Raw genomic sequence first — 20,620 nt, forward strand, 5'->3', positions numbered from 1 at the left:
AAGTTATGTATCCACTTTGCCTATATTTCAATTACATCTCAAAGACTTTCAATATAAGATACGTTTCGATATAGCCGAACCTATATATTTTCAAAATCGTAAAAATATATCTGACATATATAGTTAAATGTTAGATATAAATTTCCTTTATGAAATCATACTTTACATGGGCCTCTTTAGCTCAGTGGCAGAGCACTGGTCTTGTAAACCAGGGGTCGTGAGTTCAATCCTCACAGGAGGCAGAATAAACTACTTTTTCAGTTCCTCGACACAGGGTTTCTGGAAGTTTATACGGAAATACAGACTCAAAGAATGCTGTAAACGAAAAAAATGTTGCTTAACATTAAGACTCCGGGGACAAGCTTCCAAAATTTACCCTCTCTAGAAGTTCGAAGGCCAGAATCTATCTGGCCTATCCTCACAGGAGGCAGTTGAAAATCCTTTTTCAGTTCCCTGGAATAAATTTTCTGGATGTTCATACAGAAGAAATACATACTCAAAGATTGACAAATAAAAAAATTGTTTCATTCCTTAAGACTCCGGGACGAGATTCAACCCTCTCTAGAAGTTCATAATCATCTAAAATCTAGGCCATTTTACATCAAGAGTGCCTGGAAATTCTTTGAGATATGCAGTTCAATCCTCACAGGAGGTAGTATACATTATCTTTTCCAGCTCAAAAACATAAGACATCTGAAGTTTTTATATACAAAAAATGACGAATCAGAATAATAAATTTCGAAACTGGCTTTAACATTTGTTGACTTCCCGAGAAGATCTAACAGAAATCCAAGCTATTTTATATCAAGTGGACCGGTAAAATTCCTTGAGAATTCACATTTACACCAAAACCTTGGAGTAGAGGTCCATTTTCTTCTTCGCCATATAAGTATGACCCCATTATTACAATAGAAAGATGCTGCTATTTTGAATAACTATACAATACTCCCTTTACGATTCCAGCATAAGAAACTGACTCTGGACACGATTCCCTCGAATCCTTCTATTTACACCATTTTACCCCCGCTGTGTCTGAAAAAGTTAATGGTAATTGCCTCCTGTGAGGATTGAACTCACGACCCCTGGTTTACGAGACCAGTGCTCTACCACTGAGCTAAAGAGGCCCATGAAGCCCAATTTTCCATCGGAAAAATCCAAACAACAGGTGGTTATACATATGGTCCATTTTTATCACGAAAAAATCAATTATCAAATGATAATAGATAAAATTGATGGACAAACTACTATCGAACATAGACTCAGAATTATCAAAATGATAACAGATAGGGAAAAACAACAATCAATGATGAGTTGTAGTAAAAATCTTAAAATTTTACATGCAGATCTTGATAAGGTTGAAACCTAAACAATTTGTTAGTATTTTTGAGAAATTGTCACATCAGAGCCTCTTTAGCTCAGTGGCAGAGCACTGGTCTTGTAAACCAGGGGTCGTGAGTTCAATCCTCACAGGAGGCAGGGACGATATCCTTTTTTCATGCAATTACTACTAACGCAGTTAAGGAAAAGAACAGTTAAAGGAAAAGGTCGACCTCGTCCTCGGAGTTTTAGCTCAGAAATATGTGTCTAAAATATTGTCAAGATCGGTTCAGATTTGCATATAGCTCCCATATATATCTTTATCCGATTTTAGGTTTATCGTTCACTAAATGGCTAATGTAAGACGAAATGGACTAAATTTTGGCACTCCCAACGGGATTCAGCTCAGAGGCAAGTACTTCAAATGTTGGTGAAAATCGGTACATATACAGGGCTGCCCATATTCGACGGACCCATCTGGCAACGCCATAACTTTTGACAGAGATGTCACATCGCTTAATGACATACCGCGTTTGAAGCGTCAGTCCGTCAGTGAGAAGTGCGCCTTCTAAGAACACCATTAAGCGTTTATACGAAAAATTTTCGACTGGTAAGGCTCTTTCTAATCCGAAGAGGCCATATAAAAGTCGACCAAGGCGATCGTCCGAGAATATCGCTGCCGTACGAGCCAGTGTTGAGAGGTCCCCAAGAACATCCCAAAAACGCCGTTCTCAGCAGTTGGGCTCGGTCCACTTTACAACGGATTATTCGCATTGATTTGCATTTGTTCCCGTACAAAATTTAATTGACGCAAAGAATGTTGCCTGCGGACAAGCCTCGTCGATTGGAATGGGCCCAAAGGTCTGTCGAATATGGGCAACCCTGTATATCTATAGCTCCCATGTATATGTTTTATCCGATTTCGTCTCCACAACAAGGATATGTGATACTGGACATCAGATATAGCTCGAAAATGCCTTTGACAAATTGTATCGTGATCGGTTGAGATTTGTATATACCTTCGGTAAACATCTTCATCCGATTTTACGGTTATTGTTCACCAAGGAAGATATCCTTTTTTTTCATACAAAGACCACTGTCGCAGATGAGGAAAAATATGAGTAGAAGGAAAAGGTCGAGCTCGTCCTCGGTGATTTAGCTACGTTGGTGGAACTGCTATGTATGGACTTTACCGAATATTGACAATTTTCTGCTGGGCGGGTATGTGTTCTGTAAGTAAGTAATTTGGACGTGTAATGCTCAAATCGCCTAGAAGGTGTGGCCAAGGATACCTACCATCTTACCTTATACCTTGCGACATGCCAAAACTGCTTCCAATTTTAAATATTTCTACTGAATGTATCTTACCCGCTACGGGCCACAAAATGGAAAATGTTTGTTTCGATTCAAAAACAAATAGAAAAGCTGTAAGTTCGGCCAGTTCGAACTTTGAATATCCCCATCATTTAAAAAGAATTTGATTTTTTTTCCAATAAAATAAATTTTTTTAAAAATTCAGTTAAAATCTTATTGGGGCCTATACGAAGACCTGGACCTGCATAGGCAACTTTTGTCATAGGCCATTGCAATATTCAAATACTAAATTTGAAAAAAACGGTGAATATTGTAACTAAAATCATCAAAATACCGAATATAGGGAGGTACCCACATATGGGAGCTATATGAAGACCTGGAACTGCATAGATAATTTTCTGTTACAGGCTGTAGTACCCATTAGGAACTCCAAATTTGAAACAATTTCGGTGAATATTGTACCTAAAACTGTCAAAATACCGAATATCGGGAGGTACCGTTATGTGGGGGCTATACGAAGACGTGCGCCTCCATACGCCCTTATTTGTCTTAAACTGTAGTTCCCACTACGAACTCTAAATACGAAATTTCAGACAATTTCGGTGAATATTGTACCTAAAATCATCAAAATACCGAATATAGGGGTGTACCGTTATATGGGGGGTATACGAAGGCCAAGGCCTGCATAGACGATTTTCTGTCATAGGCTGTAATATCCATTACGAACTCCAAATATGAAATTTGAAACAACTCTCGTGAATAACGTCGCTAAAATCATCAAAATACCGAATATTTTTGGGAGAGGGGGTGGGGGTGGATATAGGAAGACTTGAGCATGCATAGACAAGCCATAGGCTGCAGTACCCATTACGCCCCAATTCTAAATACGAAATTCGAAACAACTCCGGTGATTAATGTCCCTAAAATCGGTAAAATACGGAATATAGGGAGGTACTGTTATATGGGGGCTATACAAAGACGTAGGCCTCCATACACAATTTTTTGTCATAGACTGTGGTACCCTTAACGAACTTTAGATACGAAATTTAAAACAATTTCGGTGAATAATGTCGTAAAAGTCATCAAAATACGGAATATATGGAGGTTCCGTTGTATGGAGGCTACACGACATCGTCGACCGATATAGATAATTCTCCTCCAGGGCATTAAGTACTCACAAGAAACTCCTTGTGTGGATTTTCAGACAATACCATTGAAATATGTGGCTTAAATCATCAAAATGCCGAATATCGAGGGTACCGTTATATGGGGGCTATACGATATCGTTGATCCATCTTTGAACTTGATCTGCCCGCAGACAAAAAACAGATCTGTGCAAAATTTTAGCTTCGTTTTGACTCTAGCGTGATTGCAACAGACGGACGGTCGGACAGGCCTAAATCTTCAAGAATATATATTCATTGTTAGGTCTAAAATTATTATTTCGATGAGTCACGAACGGAATGACGGACTTAATATACTCCCCATTCTATGTACCGTGGAGGGTATAAAAACAAGCAATTTGGGGTTCTGAAAACGGGTCCACAGTTGCTTTCAAAAAAAAAAAAAAAATCTAAAGTGTCACATTTTGAACTAGCCGTTTATTACCGCTGTGTTTTCAACTCTTCCCCAAAAATTCCAAGAATCCCGTTTCCAACCAAAAACATCCTTGCCAATCCTACAATTGCATTGCAGTTTTGCGTCCATTGATATAACCAGCAGGATATGGCAACAACGCCCATGTTCTCGCTTTTGTTGTTACATAATTTATGAGCTCCTTCCATGGCCTTCTGCTCTGTTTTCCTTTCTTTGTTAACAATTGGTGGCTGGTAGGATTTAACCAATGTTTGTCTTTCCCACAAAACAAGGACACAACGGTTGTCACTACGACGTTGGTGTCATCATCATCGTCATTCGGACATTCTTCGTTGCATTACCCTTTTGTTGTTTTTATCTCTGACTTTATAACAGGACCAACTAAATAACCAATGATTGGACAATGATCGATGCTAATCATAAAATGATTATTGTTTATCTACATTGCATTTTGTCTCTCTCTGGCCAGGACAACATTCCACCAGACAATGTTGTCGATTGGAAAACAGTAGGATATGAACACACACACACTCACACAAAGAGAGTCAGAGTCACAGTGACATTGTGTCTATAACTCATAGAAAGGATTTCATTCGAATTTTGTCTACAGGCACAATGTACTGTTAGTTTTTATCGTTGTTATCCTTTCGTTTTTTTCTTCCAGTTTTTTTTGTCCTTTAAGGATTCTCAATAAATTACGCAAAGTGATAAATGTTTGTGGGACAGACAATTGTCTTCTCTGGTTTGTGTGTCTGATTCCATGAATTTTTAACAATTTGATTGCAAAGAGAATGGAAAAAGGATTTTATTTCGAAAAAAAACAAGAATTTATTAAATTTGGAAGAAATAATTGTTGACATTTCTGCGGAATTTAAAATTGAAAAAAAAAACAATTGAACATTGTTTCGAAGGAGGAAATGTTTCCTCATTTTTTAATACTACCATAAATTTGGTGTCACGAAGTTGAAAGTATTACAAGCAGGGTTTATCTTAATTCTAGTTAATTAATGAATGGATATTCGAAAGGATCAAATTCAAGGTATAAAAACTCTCATTGGAGGAAAGAGGTTAAAAAATAAATAAATAATCCTGGAGGCCTCTACTGGAGACCCCCAAAATTATTCAAAGAAGGCATTGTTCCTAGACTTTGATATGGGCTTATCTATGTATAAAACTAGTAAAATAGTATCAGTCGGTTTTGCCGAAAGATGTTTACCCCTAGCCTTGAGTTATGATTATTCAAACTGTTGACCCTTTATGGGGGAGGTTCCGAAGCAGTTGGCCAATATTGATCAATTCTGGTCTGATAAAAATATTACAACGTGCCAGATTTGGGCTATATCGACTACATCCTGTACTTTATATGAGAGATATGAAAATTTTGGAAAATGTGGAAATATGCATGAGGTAACAGTCATAGGGGACTCAAGTATTCAATTTTCATACTTCATCTAATACAGATAAAAATGGTGATATGTGCAAAATTTGAAGGATATCGAACATTTATATCCAATTTTATGCGAAATCTTAAATTCCGATAAATTCTATATTCATATCAGATTTCTGGTTAGGATAAATATTTAGATATAGCAAGTTGTAAAGAATCTCCGACTTTTTTCGCAAGTTATGAAAGATATAAGTATTAGAAATTGCGACCCTTTGTGGGTGGGGTACCAGTAGAGGCTGGCAGATGTATATCATCTTAACAACAGATCTTGTATTAGCAAAAATATTTGTGTGTGTGAAATTTGAAGAGATTTGGATGCTTATTACGCTTTCTTCGAGCGTTTTGTTTTTCAAAATCTCGAGCCCTATACCTGAAGAAATGGTCCGATCTTTACCATCTTTAAAACAGATCTTGTGTTGATGGAAGTATTGAGATGTACCAAGTCTGAATGGAATCGGATGTTAATTTTGCGTTGTATGAGCTTCATGGATACTCGCAATTTGGATCCTTGTTAGGGAGGTACCAGAAGGAGTGGACCAATATGTCCCATGTTCACACCAGACCTTGGGCTAATAAAAATATTGTAATATGTGTAATTTTAAGAGAATCGTATGCTTATTTCGGATTTTTTAGTCGTTTTGGTTATTCAAAATGTTAACCCTTTGTGGGGGAGATAGCAGAAGGAATGGTCCGATCTCTACCATATTTATAACAGATCTTGTCTTCATAGAAATATTGAGATGTGGCAAGTCTTAATAGAATTGGAAGTTGACTTCGTGTTTTATGAGCTTCATGAATATTCAAAATTTTGACTTTTGTGGCGAAGGTACTGGATGGAGTGAACCGATATATTCCATCTTCACATCAGACCTTGGATTAATAAAATTATTGGGAAGTGTAAAATTTGAAGACAATTGGACACTTATCTCACATTTTATAAGAGTTATAATTACTCCAAATTTTGACAGTTTGTGGGGCAGGTACTTGATGGAGTGGACCGATATTTTCGCACCTGACCTAGCACTGATGCAAATATTACGATATGCAAAGTTGAAGCAAAATCGGATTATCCTTTCTCTTTCTGTGCGGTAAATTATTTTCTTTGAAAATGTTGACATTTGGTGGGCGAGGTACCAGAAGGAGCGCACCGATATATATCATCTTAACACCAGAACTTGGGTGGATAAACATATTGGGATGTGTGAGATTTGAGGACAATCGGAGTCCTACCTCACGTTTTATAAGAGTTATGATTATTCCAAATGTTGACCCTTTGTGGGGGAGGTGCTTAATGTAGTGGACCGATATTGTCCATTTTCGCACCTGACCTAGCAAGGATGCAAATATTACGATATGCTAAGTTAAAGTAAAATCGGATTATCCTCTCTCTTTCTGTGCAGTAAATTATTTTCTTTGAAAATGTTAACATTTTGTGGGGGAGGTACCAGAAGGAGTGGACCGATATTACCCATCTCTGAAATCAATCTAAGTTTGATAATAATATTGCGATGTACCAAGTTTTGATAAAATCGGATACTCCCTTCGAGAGTTATCGTGCGCACCAGCCAGCCAAACAGACGGACGGACATCGATAGATCGGCTTCAAATATCCTGAAACGGAATAGGTCCAAAGAGACCTAGGGTCTAAAACCATTATATCCATGAGGCACGTTTTGGCTGTATCAAATGATATATACCCTTTGTAGCCATATGGCTGAGGGTATAAAAATTGTAAAAGCTATGTGACTGATAACCTCTTCGACGCGCAAAAGAAACGGCTAGGGCTAGAATCTTGAAATTTGGCATAAAGGTTTGTTTTTGGAGATTATTACTAAAAGCTACTAAAATTAAAATGTTGTAAATTAAAGACCACAATTTTTTTCTTCCGTGAGCCATAACTGAAACGATGCCTCAGATAAGGTAAGGGTTTTTTGAGAAATAATAGTTATTATATGGGAGGCATAGCTCCACCTTAACCGATATTCACCAAAATCTGAAGCACTTGCTTTTAGTCAAAATTCCGTAAGAAGTGCCATAATTTTTGAGCTCCATAAGTTATCTGGTACCACATATCAATTTTGTGGTGTGCATATTACGAATGTGGAGGACTTAAAAATCAAATTGGATGAAACCTATATATGGGAGCTATAGTTATACCTTAATCGATAGCTATACCCGAACCAAATTTGATGTACTTGCTTCTAAACAGAATTCGGTAGGATGTGCCAAAATTCAGTTCAGTTGGACTGATATTGGTGTACAATTAACCCGATATCGGACAAAGATATATATGGGAACTATACCTAAACTTGAACCGATTCTTACCAATTTCCTTGGACCAAACAAATGTGGTTTGGAAAATTTCGTCTCAATTCTCCATTTTGTTCACAAAAATACATGGACGGACGAACGGGTAGGCGAACAGACGGACTATCATGCATAAATCGACTCAGAAAGTGAATCTATGAAGATCCTGAAAAGTAACTACGTGTCTATCACGCTTCCTTCTCCATGTTACAAACAAATGCACCAAGTATACCCTTACCACTGTGTGGTGTAGGGTATCAAAATAGTGACCTTTCACCTTTTTTATCAAAAAACATAGTGTCCCCTATACAAATTTTGAAGCAACAGAATCCAGTCAGTCCTGTTAATCGCTTAAATGTTTAACTAATATAGGCTATCCTCTTATTATCCTTTTCTAAATGTCTTACGTCTTTAGTGGAGTAAGACGAGTGTAAGATATTTTTTTTATATCACAAAAGAGCCCATTACCTTTGGTATTTAATCCCAAAACTTCAAAAGCTCTCTCCTCGAATCATCCTTCGTATGTCCTGTTAATTTGATGATGTTAACAAGTTAAACAATGTTAACATGTTTTTTAATCAACAAAACATTTCATGTTTTTCATTAAATAATTTACACACATACTGTCATATACTCACATGGTTCTCACACACACACATATATATATATATGAAACTGAGATAATACCAAGAGATATGCTGGAGGAAACATTTAGCTCATCATTGTCCATGCTACCAAACAAGGATACTTTTTGAAATGTGTAAATTTAAGATAATTGACAAATAAAAGAATTTCAACAATTTTTATGATGTCCTTACAAAGACGAATGCTTGGAGAGAAAAAAAAGTACAGGACATCACTACCCCAAAAGGAAAATAAGGACATATTATTTTCCGGGGCATGATGGTATATATAGAACTACTTGTACTTCCATCATTGTAAATACACATTTCCTTTAAACCCCATTCCGGTGAAGCAACAACCTCCCATCTCACCCACTCCAAAACATTCTAATCAAAAAATACCTTTTTTCAGTTTTGGGGTAAAGGAACAGCAAAAAAAACCCTGAAAAGAATTCCGACTCCACTAACAACCAATCAAATTGATGTGTGTTACCATTGTATCCAAGACCAAGGGAATGGACAACTCCCTCTCCCAGCATTGCAAAGTGAATTGTAAAGAAAACAAAAGCCAACTGAAACTTATCAAAATTTTGCACTTGTTTTACTCATCCTCCAGTTTTTTTCCTTCGCCAAGTGGACAGTGAACAGCAACGACCTAATGACACACTCAAATAGGCGAACACACGTACGCACACCCAAAACGTAAGACAAGACGTAACCTAATGCTGAAATATCCACTTCACGATTTTCATTTCAATTTCAATTATCCTTAAGCATCCTTTTCAAGGATATTTTCTTTAAAAAACAAAATCAACGGAGAGAGTTTGCGAGAGAATGGGACACATGTTGGCCTGGACAAACGTTGCTAGGATACCCTTTCTTTGAAGGCTAACTTTGATATGCTTGATATTTGATGCTTTATTTGTAGCATTAAATTCATTAGAGAAACGTGAGAGTAGGTGTCCCTTCAGTTATTCAGAAAGGCATTCAGATGCCTGTGATAAGGGAAACTTTAATTTTTTTTTTAAATTTTCCATGAAAATTTAAAAGCGTTTGAATTTTTTTTATCGCGAAGTTTAAATGTGCGAAATTTGAAACAAAATTGCCAACTCAATTCTCATTTTATTAGAGTTGTGTTTATTCAAGGGTTTTTAAGAAAATTCTCTTCGAAGTTAAATTGTTGCTATTTTTTCGGTACATATTAAGTTTACACATTTCTTTTGTTCGGGAAGACATAATAAAATTTGATTTCAAATATTTCTTCCTTTTGACGTGGTCCAAAAAAATTGCGAATTATGGAAGATTTTGACTCAGATAAGAAAGGTATAAAATTACCTTCCTGTTTTAATTTCTAAATTTCGAATGCCATTTTCTTTTAAACTATTATACCTAGATATATAGTTTATTCTGAGACTCATAGTGAAATTTAGTGTAGATTATTTCCTCTTTTAATTTATTTTGTCTAAAACGAAGTCTTATGTTAGTTTCATGCATAAATTTGAAAAAAGATCAAAAAAAGGAAGAAATTATTTTTATATTTTTGGGAAAATTAAAATAAATATTTTCTTGATATGTAACGGAAACTGAGATTTCTTTTCTTTGGTAACTCATAGTAAAATTTAATGGGGAATAGTTTTACCTTTGACATAATTCTTCTAAAATGAGGTGTTGTAGGAGAATTTGGCATAAAAATGTGTTAATTTTTGTATTATGGAGGATTAGGACTCAAAAAAAAAAAACGTGTAAATTTGAAAGTCAAAAATGTAAACATATATTTTCCTCTTCTAATAAATGAATTTCGAATGTAATTTTCTTTTAAACTATTATGCCTAGATATATAGTTTATTCTGAGACTCATAGTGAAATTTAGTGTACATTATATCCTCTTTTAATAAATTTTGTCTTAAATGAAGTATTATGTCACTTGAAAATAGACAGAAGAAAACCCCCTAAAATAGGAAATATTTTCGTTAGGGAATATTTTTTTTTTTGCAAAATCGAAAGGATTTTTTCTTGATATATAATGAAAATAAAGATTTGTTTTCTTTAGTGACTTATAGTGAAATTTGATGAGGAATATTTTCGTCTCTGACATTATCCTTCTAAAATGAGGTTTTGTGGGAGAATTTGGCAAAATTTCAAAGGATATATGAAAACAATGGTTTGGTGAAAACCTTGGTCATGCTCAAAATCGGTATCCAGTATCCTTTAAAATCCTGAAATACCACAATTGGACGATTTTAAAAATGGCGTCCAGTATCCTGAAATACCACATCATAGAAAGTTCAGATGATAATTATGGAAAAAACTTGGACTGAAACAAGAAACTTATAATATTTAAAGCAGAAAATGTAAATACGGGCGAGATGAAAAAACTGCAACCAACTTCAGACTGCTGCCATTTCGAACCCACTCGTCCGAGTGGAGAGACAGCCCATTATATTCTTTACAAGCGTACAAAAGCATTTTGGTGAGAACTTTCCAGAAAAAAAGTTATTCGTAATGGAATTCAAGCGGGATAGTGTGATTTCTTTATATTTGGTTGGAAATCCACAAGTGGCTATCGTTCGGGCACTCCACATTTAAATGTGAATAAATCGTTTGGGATTCGTACCGTCGCTCGTTACCGTGATACTGGTAGCGTAGCCCGACGTCAAGGAAGTGGACGGAAGAATAAAAGAAGCGACAAGCCATTTTTCGGCTTCGCAGTGGCCGAAAAATGGCTTGTGAGCTGAACATATCGCAATATTCCATTCGGCAAATATTGGAAAATAAGCTCAAATATTGAAAAATGAGAACTTATATCACAATAGTAAGAAAATAGACTCCAAAGAGCAAAAGAGTTGCTTTGCTTGGCCGAAAGTGGTGAACTGCCGAATTAGGTTTTCTCCGGTGCGATAACATTCGTTGTCCAGCACAAAATGATAGTGTTTACTTGCCAAAGAGGTCAGCTGAAAATGTGCACCTTTTGTTGGCCACCAGAACTCAAGCGCCGGCCATGGTGATGGTGTGGGCCGCCATAACAGCCGATGGTCGCTCTCCGCTTGTATTAATCGACCTTGGCATCAGAATAAATGCCGAATATTATAGCGAAAATATTTTGGAGGGTATATTAAAGCCTTGGGCACTTAAACATTTTGGTCGCAGACCTTGGACATTCCAACATCGCACTGAGCTAGCGCCACCCAAGAAGGGTTACAAGATCAGGTTCCTTGCTTCATTTCCAGCGCACTATGGCCACCAAAATCTCCGGATACTAATCCGTTGGACTATTGTCGTGTCTGGAGTACTTTGAAAAACAAAGTTGGCACTAAAAAATACCAAAGTGTCAATCACCTTATGCGCTTCGCCGGGAATAGGCCAAAATACCGCAGAGCAACATTCAGGCAGCGTGTGACGGTTTCGTTGGCCGTTTAAAGGCCATAATTCGTGGCAAAGGTGACCAATTCGAACAAATCTAAACTTATTTTAAAATTTCCTTGCTTGCTATTTCCGACATTTTTTGCTTTCATTCAATAAACTTAAAAAAGAAATGTAAAAATTATGGCATTTGACTTTGTTGCAGTTTTTTTTATCTCACCCTGTGTATGTTTCGTCTTGGCCACAATTTTAAGTCAAATCCTGTGTAACTTGTCATTTATAGTCCCGAGTAGATATAATCTTTCCTAGTTAAAAAATTGTATGATTGCTCAACTATTTGTTAGAGGTCCCATGTTACCGTACCACCTAATTTTGGTTGAGAAATATTTTAGGCAGTTCGGCCGATTCTTGTGAAAACGTTTGTAATACCCAAACTTGTCTTGCGAGCTTATTCTATTTGGGCAATTTTGCAATGATCTTAAGTACACCTTAAGATCTTGATGTTGCTTCCTCTAGCTTTCTTCGATGTAGCGTTCCTCGACGAAAGTTCTGTAGAAGAATGCGTTAAAAATGCTCAAATTACAAAATTTTGTGCCTTAAGACCAACTTAATAAGCCCTCCATCATATGGTGGAGACCAGAAAAAAATACCTCAAAAATTTTTCTTTTAATATCCTTTTATTTTCAATGCCCACGTTCCAGGAAATACCTGATCATTGTAACCACAAGTGAGTATCAAGCACTTGCCTGCTCACGGCAACTGCAAAATAGAAAATAAAAACAAAATTGAACGATTAGTTAAAGACACGTAACTCCCTCTCGCATTATTTGTGGTTCTCTTTTCATTTTTTGTTTTTTTTTGTGTCCTGCAACGAAATTATCTCCGTGGCATCTTTAGCAAATCAAACATCTTTGCCGCATTAATTACGCACGTTATCAAATGTGTGGCATGCGTGCTAATCCTCCTGCCCTCCAATATGGAGTTGATAGGGGAACCTGCTGTTGCTACCTAACTGCTGCGGCTTTGCCTCAAAGAGTAGGGAGGATAGCCCAATCTAAAGAGAGTTACGTGTGTTTTCTTTTCAATGAAAGGATAATGATGCACTTGAACTAATGTTTAAAGGTGTGAGTGTGTGTGCTCAAGTATAAATGTATGTTAGTAGATGCATAAGTGTTTATCTTGCGTCTTGTTATTTCTAATAGCAAAAGGGAAAGATGTTCGTTCGAAATTTAAAAATTGCAATTAATGCATTTCTAATTTAATTATAGGTTCGGCGTTAAGCCGATTAAATAGGAAACATCTTTTGTCTTGAAGAGCAGAGGAAAACACGAGGATAAAAAGGATTCGTATAATTTTTGTTGTTTTTGGTGTATTTTCATATGACGTTGTTGCATTGTGGGCGTGTTAGAGGCTTAAGCAGAAATAATAATGCTATAAATGGTGAGTTTTTAAGAGGAACCCAATATTTTCAATTGTTTATACCAATGTCATTTTTGTTAATATGCTTGCAAAATTATTTGAAGTTTTAAAAGACACATAAAATGAAAAAATTTAAGAAAACAAGTAAAATAGTATCAGTCGGTTTAGCCGACAGATGTATACCCCCAGCCTGGAGTTATGATTATTTAAACTGCTGACCCTTTAGGGGGAGGTTCCGAAGCTGTATAGGAAGTAGTCGATATAGTCCAATTCTGGCACGTTGTAATATCTGTCTTAGGACAGATACGAATTGGTCAAGTATCTGTCCTAAGACAGATATTACAACGTGCCAGAATTGGACTATATCGACTACTTCCTATACTTTATATGAGATATGTGCAAATTTTTGGAAAATGTGGAAATATGCATTCCATTGTATTCCATTTTCATATTTCATCTAAATATTGGTATGCGTATAACAAAAGTATTGGTATGCGTAAAAGGAATTCGAATTTTAATATCCAATTTTATGCAAAATCATAAAATTCGATAAATCACATTTCCATATCAGATCACTGGTTAAGAGAAATATTTAGATATAGCAAGTTGTAAAGAATCGATGACTTGTTTCGCAAGTTTCGCAGATATAAGTAATGGAAATTGTGACCCTTTGTGGGTAAGGTACCAGAAGGGGTTGGCAGATATATATCATCTTTACAACAGATCTTGCGTTAGCAAAAATATTTTGAAGTGTCATATTTGAGAGAGAGAGAGAGAGAGTTGCATTCCTATTTGGCTCTCTTTGTGTGTTTTCTTTTTCAAAAGTCTTGAACCCTATGTGGGGAGGTACCAGAAGAAATGGTCTGAACTGTATCATCTTCATAACATATCTTGTGTTGTTGGAAATATTGAGATGTACCCAATCTGAATGGAATCGGTTGATAATTTTGCGTTTTATATGAAGTTCATACATAAGACGCGAAATTAAAATCCGATTATTTTCCAACTTTGCAACCCAAGATCTAGTGCAAAAATGGACAATGTCGTTCCACTCCATCAAGTATCTTCCCCACAAAAGGTCAAAATTTTTGAATAATTTTAACTCTTATAATGTGAGTCCGATTGCCTTCCAATTACATACATCACAGTATTTTTATTAACCCAAGGTCTAGTGTGAGGATGGAATATATCGGATTACTCCTTCAAGTAACTTCCCCACAACGGGTCAAAAGGTGGAATAACCATTAAGTTCATACAAAGCGAAATTACAATTACTTTCAAACTCGACATATCTCAGCACTTCTATCAACACAAGATCTGTTATTAAGATAAATAAAATTGGACTACACCTTCAGGTACCTGCCCCACAATTTGTCAATTATATATCTGATTCATTGCAAATTTCGCATACCGAAATATTTCTTCCCAAACAAGATATGTTATAAAGATTATAGATATCGGCCTACTCTTTCTAGTATCTCTCCTACAAAGGGTAACAATTTTCAATGCTTATAATATTGGTCCATTCCTTCGGAACATCTCCTATAAAGGGTCAACAGTTTAAATAACCATAATGCAATAAGCAAATATTGACTGAGGGTATCCAGTTGTCGGGAAAATACCTACTGATTCTATTTAACTTGTTTCTACTAACACAAGATCTGCTGTGAAGATGGGATATATCGGTCCGTTCCCTCTGGTACCTCCACCACAAAGGGTCAAATTTTGAATTATCCGAGAAGCTCATAAAACGCAAAATTAACTTCCGATTCCATTCGGACTTGGAACATCTCAATATTTCTATCAACACAAGATCTGCTGTGAAGATGCGATATATCGGTTCATTCCCTCTGGGACCTCCCCCAGAAAGGGTCAAATTTTTAAATATCCGAGAAGCTCATAAAACGCGAAATTTACATCCGATTTCATTCAGACTTGGTACATCTCAAGAGATCGGACCATTACATTCAAAATTTCTGTACAAAATGTGAAAATTATGTTTTTGCCTTTGTTAATTTAAGACATGTCAAATCCGTGTCAATATCTCCCTTTATACTTCCAATTTTGGAGAAAGTGTTAAAGGAAGACATATTCTATATCGAATATCATTGGGAGTCTCTAAACAATAGAAATGTGTATTCTTTATAATATATTATACAAAATGTTAGTTTGGTACTATTAAGATATAGTTCAAGTTATTATTCATTTTCAAGTTTTTCTTTGTGCCACATTGTAATGCCTCCCTTAGAACATTTTTTAATCTCCAAAAATATTGCCCGGAGAACCTCGATTAAACAAAGCATCCTCTTAAAACTGTTAATTGTAACACCATTAATATCTTTTTTCAAAGAATTTTTTGTTCATTAACAAATTTTTATTGCATTCTTTTCCTTTATTTCAATCTCAATTCTTTCTCTCCATCGATATCGCCGGTATCAAAACTTGAACTCTTGACATTTTTTTGTTCAAAATGAAACAATAGACGAACAGATGCACACTTCCTTCTGTCCTTCGACAAACACTCCGATATGTAAAAAATCATGTTGGAACCCTTAAAAAAATCCTTTTCTGTAAAATTTATGGCCTTCGAAAATTGACACATTAGCTGAACAACAAGGATTACAACATCCTTTTGTGCCGACACAGCCACCGAGTGTAAGTGATCCCCCTTCTCCAAGCAAAGTTATGTTCCCCAAGGTGGTGGATTCATCAAACGGTAGTGTGTTTTTAGTATCGACAGGATTTGTTAAGGACACTCGTTCGTTCAGTTTTTTTTGTGAGTGTGCTCTCCTTCACTTTTTTTTCAAATTGATTAAAATTTCCCTATGACATAAAAATAAAAAAATTACAAAAATGTGTGTTCCATGTTGTTGTTATTATTTTTGTAGTTGTTGTTAAGTAATATTTTGTCGAAATTTTTTAGTTTAATTTGTCGTTTAACTTCCTGTCATCTGCTGCTACCGCAGTGATTTTTCTTTTTTTTTGTCCTCCTTTGTGATATGTAAGAATAAATGAAGTAAAACCCACGAAGACCTCGATGGTGGAGCACGTGTATGTGAGTAGTGGGGGGAGGGGAAGGGCAAAACATATGGATTAAAATTACTGGATTTTTGTTATTTAGGAAGGAACAAAAATTATTATTATAAAAAATGTGCTTCTTATTGTTTGTATTGGCGTGGATACAAAAGCCTATGACCGTCCACGTTTCAAAATCCCAATCCAATTTATTTTTGGCCAAAACCATTTCAACATTTTTTCATAATAAAAACTGGCTACCGCCATATTTAAATTGTAGTAACCAACATACCGAATTCCACAATTCCAGCTCTATCCTAAGACTCTTCCACACCTTCACACCTCAATCTAGATATTAACAAAGACCTCAATATCAAATTTGAGGTTTCCAGCCCTATGGGTATTAAAAATTCTGCCCGGCCGAACTTACTACTTTTTTACTTGTCTTTTATTAATATAAGCTAAGCATTAAAATTCAGAATACTGCCTCTAAAATTACAATAAAGTTTAGTACACTTTTTAAGTACAAAATTTCGCAAAAAAAAAAACTCTAATATGCCGTTTCAAAAAGAATTTCGTGTAGAATAGTGTTCGTTATTTTTAATTATCCCAGGAATTTCCTAAAACTTTGTCGTATCGCCTATCCATCACTTATCCACTAATTGCTACAAACATACCAAATTTCAATATTCTATTCTTAGAGTTTTTTGTTGCCTACTGGTACCTCTTTTAGAAAGTCTTAAAATAGTATATTACGTTTGTCATTCCGTTTGTAATACCTCGAAATATACATTTTAGACCCCACAAAGTATATATATTCTTGATCAGCATAAAATTCTATGTCGATTTAGCGATGTCCGTCCGTCTGTGGAAATCACTCTAGCTTCCGAACAAATTGAAGTAGATTGAAAAAATTTCACGTCTTCGTATATGCCCCATATAACGGTGATGCCTGACAAACGAATGTTATATATTAATGGTAATATGCTTATGTATATATTCGACGGCACATGGATTCTATCACTCTTCTAGAAATATACTATTGCACTTTTTTAACATGTACCCTATTAATTAAGACATTGCAGACATGTGTTTTTATGTTAACTTCCCTCCACTTTTTAGATAATAATTCATAAACATAACATATCACCCAAATTCCCGAACACACAGTTGGTACATCCTTTCCTGAACTCGGTCTCATTGCAAACATCCAACATCACTTGTTTATTTTTTATGAGCTGCTACAGTTGCCCCACCTACTTTCGCTCATCTTCCATCATTCGCTGACATTAACTACAACAAAAATTGTCATTATTTTCAAAGATACAAAAAAAAACCAAACATTGTATCCTTTATGATCGTTATTGTTTCCAGGAAATTTCCATATGTAGTTCTTAACAGATTTCCTGTGGCATTCCGTTTTAAAAGAAAATAAACTATGGTATTCAAAAAGGGGGGTGTTTTCAATTACCTTTTGGAATTTCATTTAAATTGAAAACAGACTTGAAGTAGTTGTAGGCTCAGATTTTTGTTAGACACAAATGTCGACTTGTGTAAAGTATTGAAACGGGGTTTTAATTAATTTTGACATTTGTGGGTTCCTGAATCCAGTGTTCTTTTAATTGAAAATGTAATAGAAAAATTGATTAGGTCTTGACTTGGGAGTGCGCGTGCTTGAGAAATTGTTAAACAATACAGAATGCTTTTAATTATAAACAACGACTTAGAGGGGAATGGGGATCCTTAGCTGAATAGAAAGTTGTCTCAAGCCAAAGATTTTGAAATAAATTTCAATATCTTATCGGAAAATATTAAATATAAATTTGTAGGTGGAATTTTTATTTGGAAAATAATTAAATAGGAGAGAGGCTCAAGTTTTGTTCACAGAATATGTGAAATAGATAATTTTCTTTAAAAGAAAAGTGTCAAATGGACAAAAATTAAGAAAATTGTTCCATAACAAATGTTTATGTAACAAGAATTCAGTGTCGGATTGAAGTTTATTTGTTAGAATGTGATAGGTTTTGTTTTTATATTTAGTTGCGAAAATGATAATGTTTTCCAGAGGTAAGTTAAGACTATAGCTTCGACACAAACCCCTAATACAAATTGAGATACTTAATAAACTATTGTAAAAAACTGAATAAAACGATCAGAATTTGTTTAAAAAAAATCGTGCCGGGTTTAAGCCTAAAATGTGTTTGATAATATGAATATCGCCTAAAGATGTGGATAAACTGCAGATCCTCAATTCAAAATAAACCTCGAATTCCTTAATTCCTTAATTAATTCCTCGAATTAAGGAATCTTAATTTTAAGATATCGAAAAATGTAAAAGAGGGGGAGAACTTATCCTCTCTATTTAGGTTACTTTGCGATGTAAACCTGTAATATTCCTGCAATTATTGAAAAAATAAAATTTGGTCGCACATACAAAATTAATGTCAATAAACACCTAAAAACTCAAAAATTCTGGATTCAAAATGTCAGCATCTTTTGGGTAGGGCAGTTCAGAAAAAATAATAAATTAGACCTATGCTGACCAAAGGCCCCACATTTGTATTCTGGTTATTTTTCGGGGCAGAATTCCCAATATTTCTTAAGGTAATCCAAAGCTCTCCAGACTGTACATTGTACATTTATATTGGGGTCCCCATGTATATAGCCAAGGCTATATAAAGGTCCTAAATATGTCTGACCTAAGAATCCGACACTCTTTTGGGGTTTTGATATAAAAACCGAGTATTATTAAATCTTCTTGGAATTTTTCACAGCCAAAATTGTCTATTCGGCAGTGAAATTATTAGATAATCTGTAGCGCGTTCGGAAAATGCTGAATTTGTCAAAAAGAAAAAAAAAATAGTAAAAAATAATAATAAATAAATAAATAAAAAACAAGTATCTGGAGACAGCTTTGCTGACAGATGTATACCCTCAGCTACTGTTCGTTTATTATACCCACCACCATTGTATGGACGGTATATTAACTTTATCATTCCGTTTGTAACTCCTCCTGTCCGTCTGTCTGTCCGTTGTAATCACGCTACATTTCGCATAGATTGAGATAAACGGCTAAAATTTTGCATACATGCATAGTTTACCAGCAGACAGGTTACGTTTGTAAATGGGCCATGTCGGTCCACGTTTCCGTATAGCCCCCATATAACGGTACTTCTCGATATTCGGTGTTTTCATGATTTCAGCAACATTATTTACTGGAATTTTTTCAAATTTCGTATTTGAAGTTTGTAATAGGTACTACAGTCTATGACAAACATTTTTGTATGCAGGTCTACGTATAACCTTTATATAACGGTAGCTCCCGATATTCGTAATTTCGATATTTTAGCAAAATTATTCACCGGAATCGTTTCAAATTTCGTATTGGGAGATCTTAATGGTTACTACAATCTATAGAAAAAAGTTTCGTATGCAGGTCCAAGTCTTCGTGTAGCCCCTATATAACGCTAACTCCCGATATTCGGTATTTTCATGATTTTAGCTATATTATTTACCGGAATTATTTTAAATTTCGTATTTGAAGTTCGTAATAGACGCTGCAGCCTATGTATATGCGAATAATTAATCAAAATTTAAACCTTTTGTAGAGAAGATACCAGAAGGAAGGAAGGAAGCCGGTGAATTCTATATTCACATCAGATCTCAGGCTACCAAGTTTTAAAAGAGTCGCAACTGACTTGCGATTCGTAGATTACAAGAGATAAAAATATTTAAAATTGTGAGGTACCAGAAGTAGTGGACCGATATCCTGTCTTCAGTCTCGATATTTTGTTAAAAAAGATATTGGGATGAGTGAAATTTGAAGGCAATCGGATGCTTATTTCCAATTTCATGTAAGGGAGGTACAAAAAGAAGTAGGTCAATATCTATAATTTATACAACAGACCTTGTGTTGATGGAAATGCTGATATGTGCCGAGTTTGAAAGGAGTGAAATTTGAAGACAATCGGATTTTTATTTCAACTTTTATAAGAGTTATAATTATGCCATATATTGACCCTTTGTGGGGAAGGTGATTGATCGAGTAGACCGATATTGCCCATTTTGGCACCTGAAGTAGCACTGACTAAAATATTGGGATTTGCAAAGTTTGCACAAAATCGAATGATCCATTGAAAATTTTGACCTTTTGTAGGCAGGTATTTAACCCTAAAATGCGTCTAAGATTTAGAATTTTGATGTATTCTGGGATGTAGAATAG

General features: G+C 35.3%; 3 non-coding genes across 3 annotated transcripts; 2 read left to right on the forward strand and 1 right to left on the reverse strand.

Annotated features, from left to right (window-relative positions):
* Nucleotides 1-170: 170 nt before the first annotated feature.
* TRNAT-UGU (transfer RNA threonine (anticodon UGU)) lies at nt 171-242 on the forward strand. The gene has a single exon. It is a non-coding gene; the product is annotated as a tRNA-Thr (tRNA).
* An 810-nt stretch (nt 243-1,052) lies between these two features.
* On the reverse strand, nt 1,053-1,124 carry TRNAT-CGU (transfer RNA threonine (anticodon CGU)). The gene has a single exon. It is a non-coding gene; the product is annotated as a tRNA-Thr (tRNA).
* A 280-nt stretch (nt 1,125-1,404) lies between these two features.
* TRNAT-UGU (transfer RNA threonine (anticodon UGU)) lies at nt 1,405-1,476 on the forward strand. The gene has a single exon. It is a non-coding gene; the product is annotated as a tRNA-Thr (tRNA).
* Nucleotides 1,477-20,620: the final 19,144 nt, after the last annotated feature.

The sequence above is a fragment of the Musca domestica genome, unplaced genomic scaffold, assembly GCF_030504385.1.
Source record: "Musca domestica strain aabys unplaced genomic scaffold, Musca_domestica.polishedcontigs.V.1.1 50, whole genome shotgun sequence".
NCBI classification, from domain to species: domain Eukaryota; kingdom Metazoa; phylum Arthropoda; class Insecta; order Diptera; family Muscidae; genus Musca; species Musca domestica.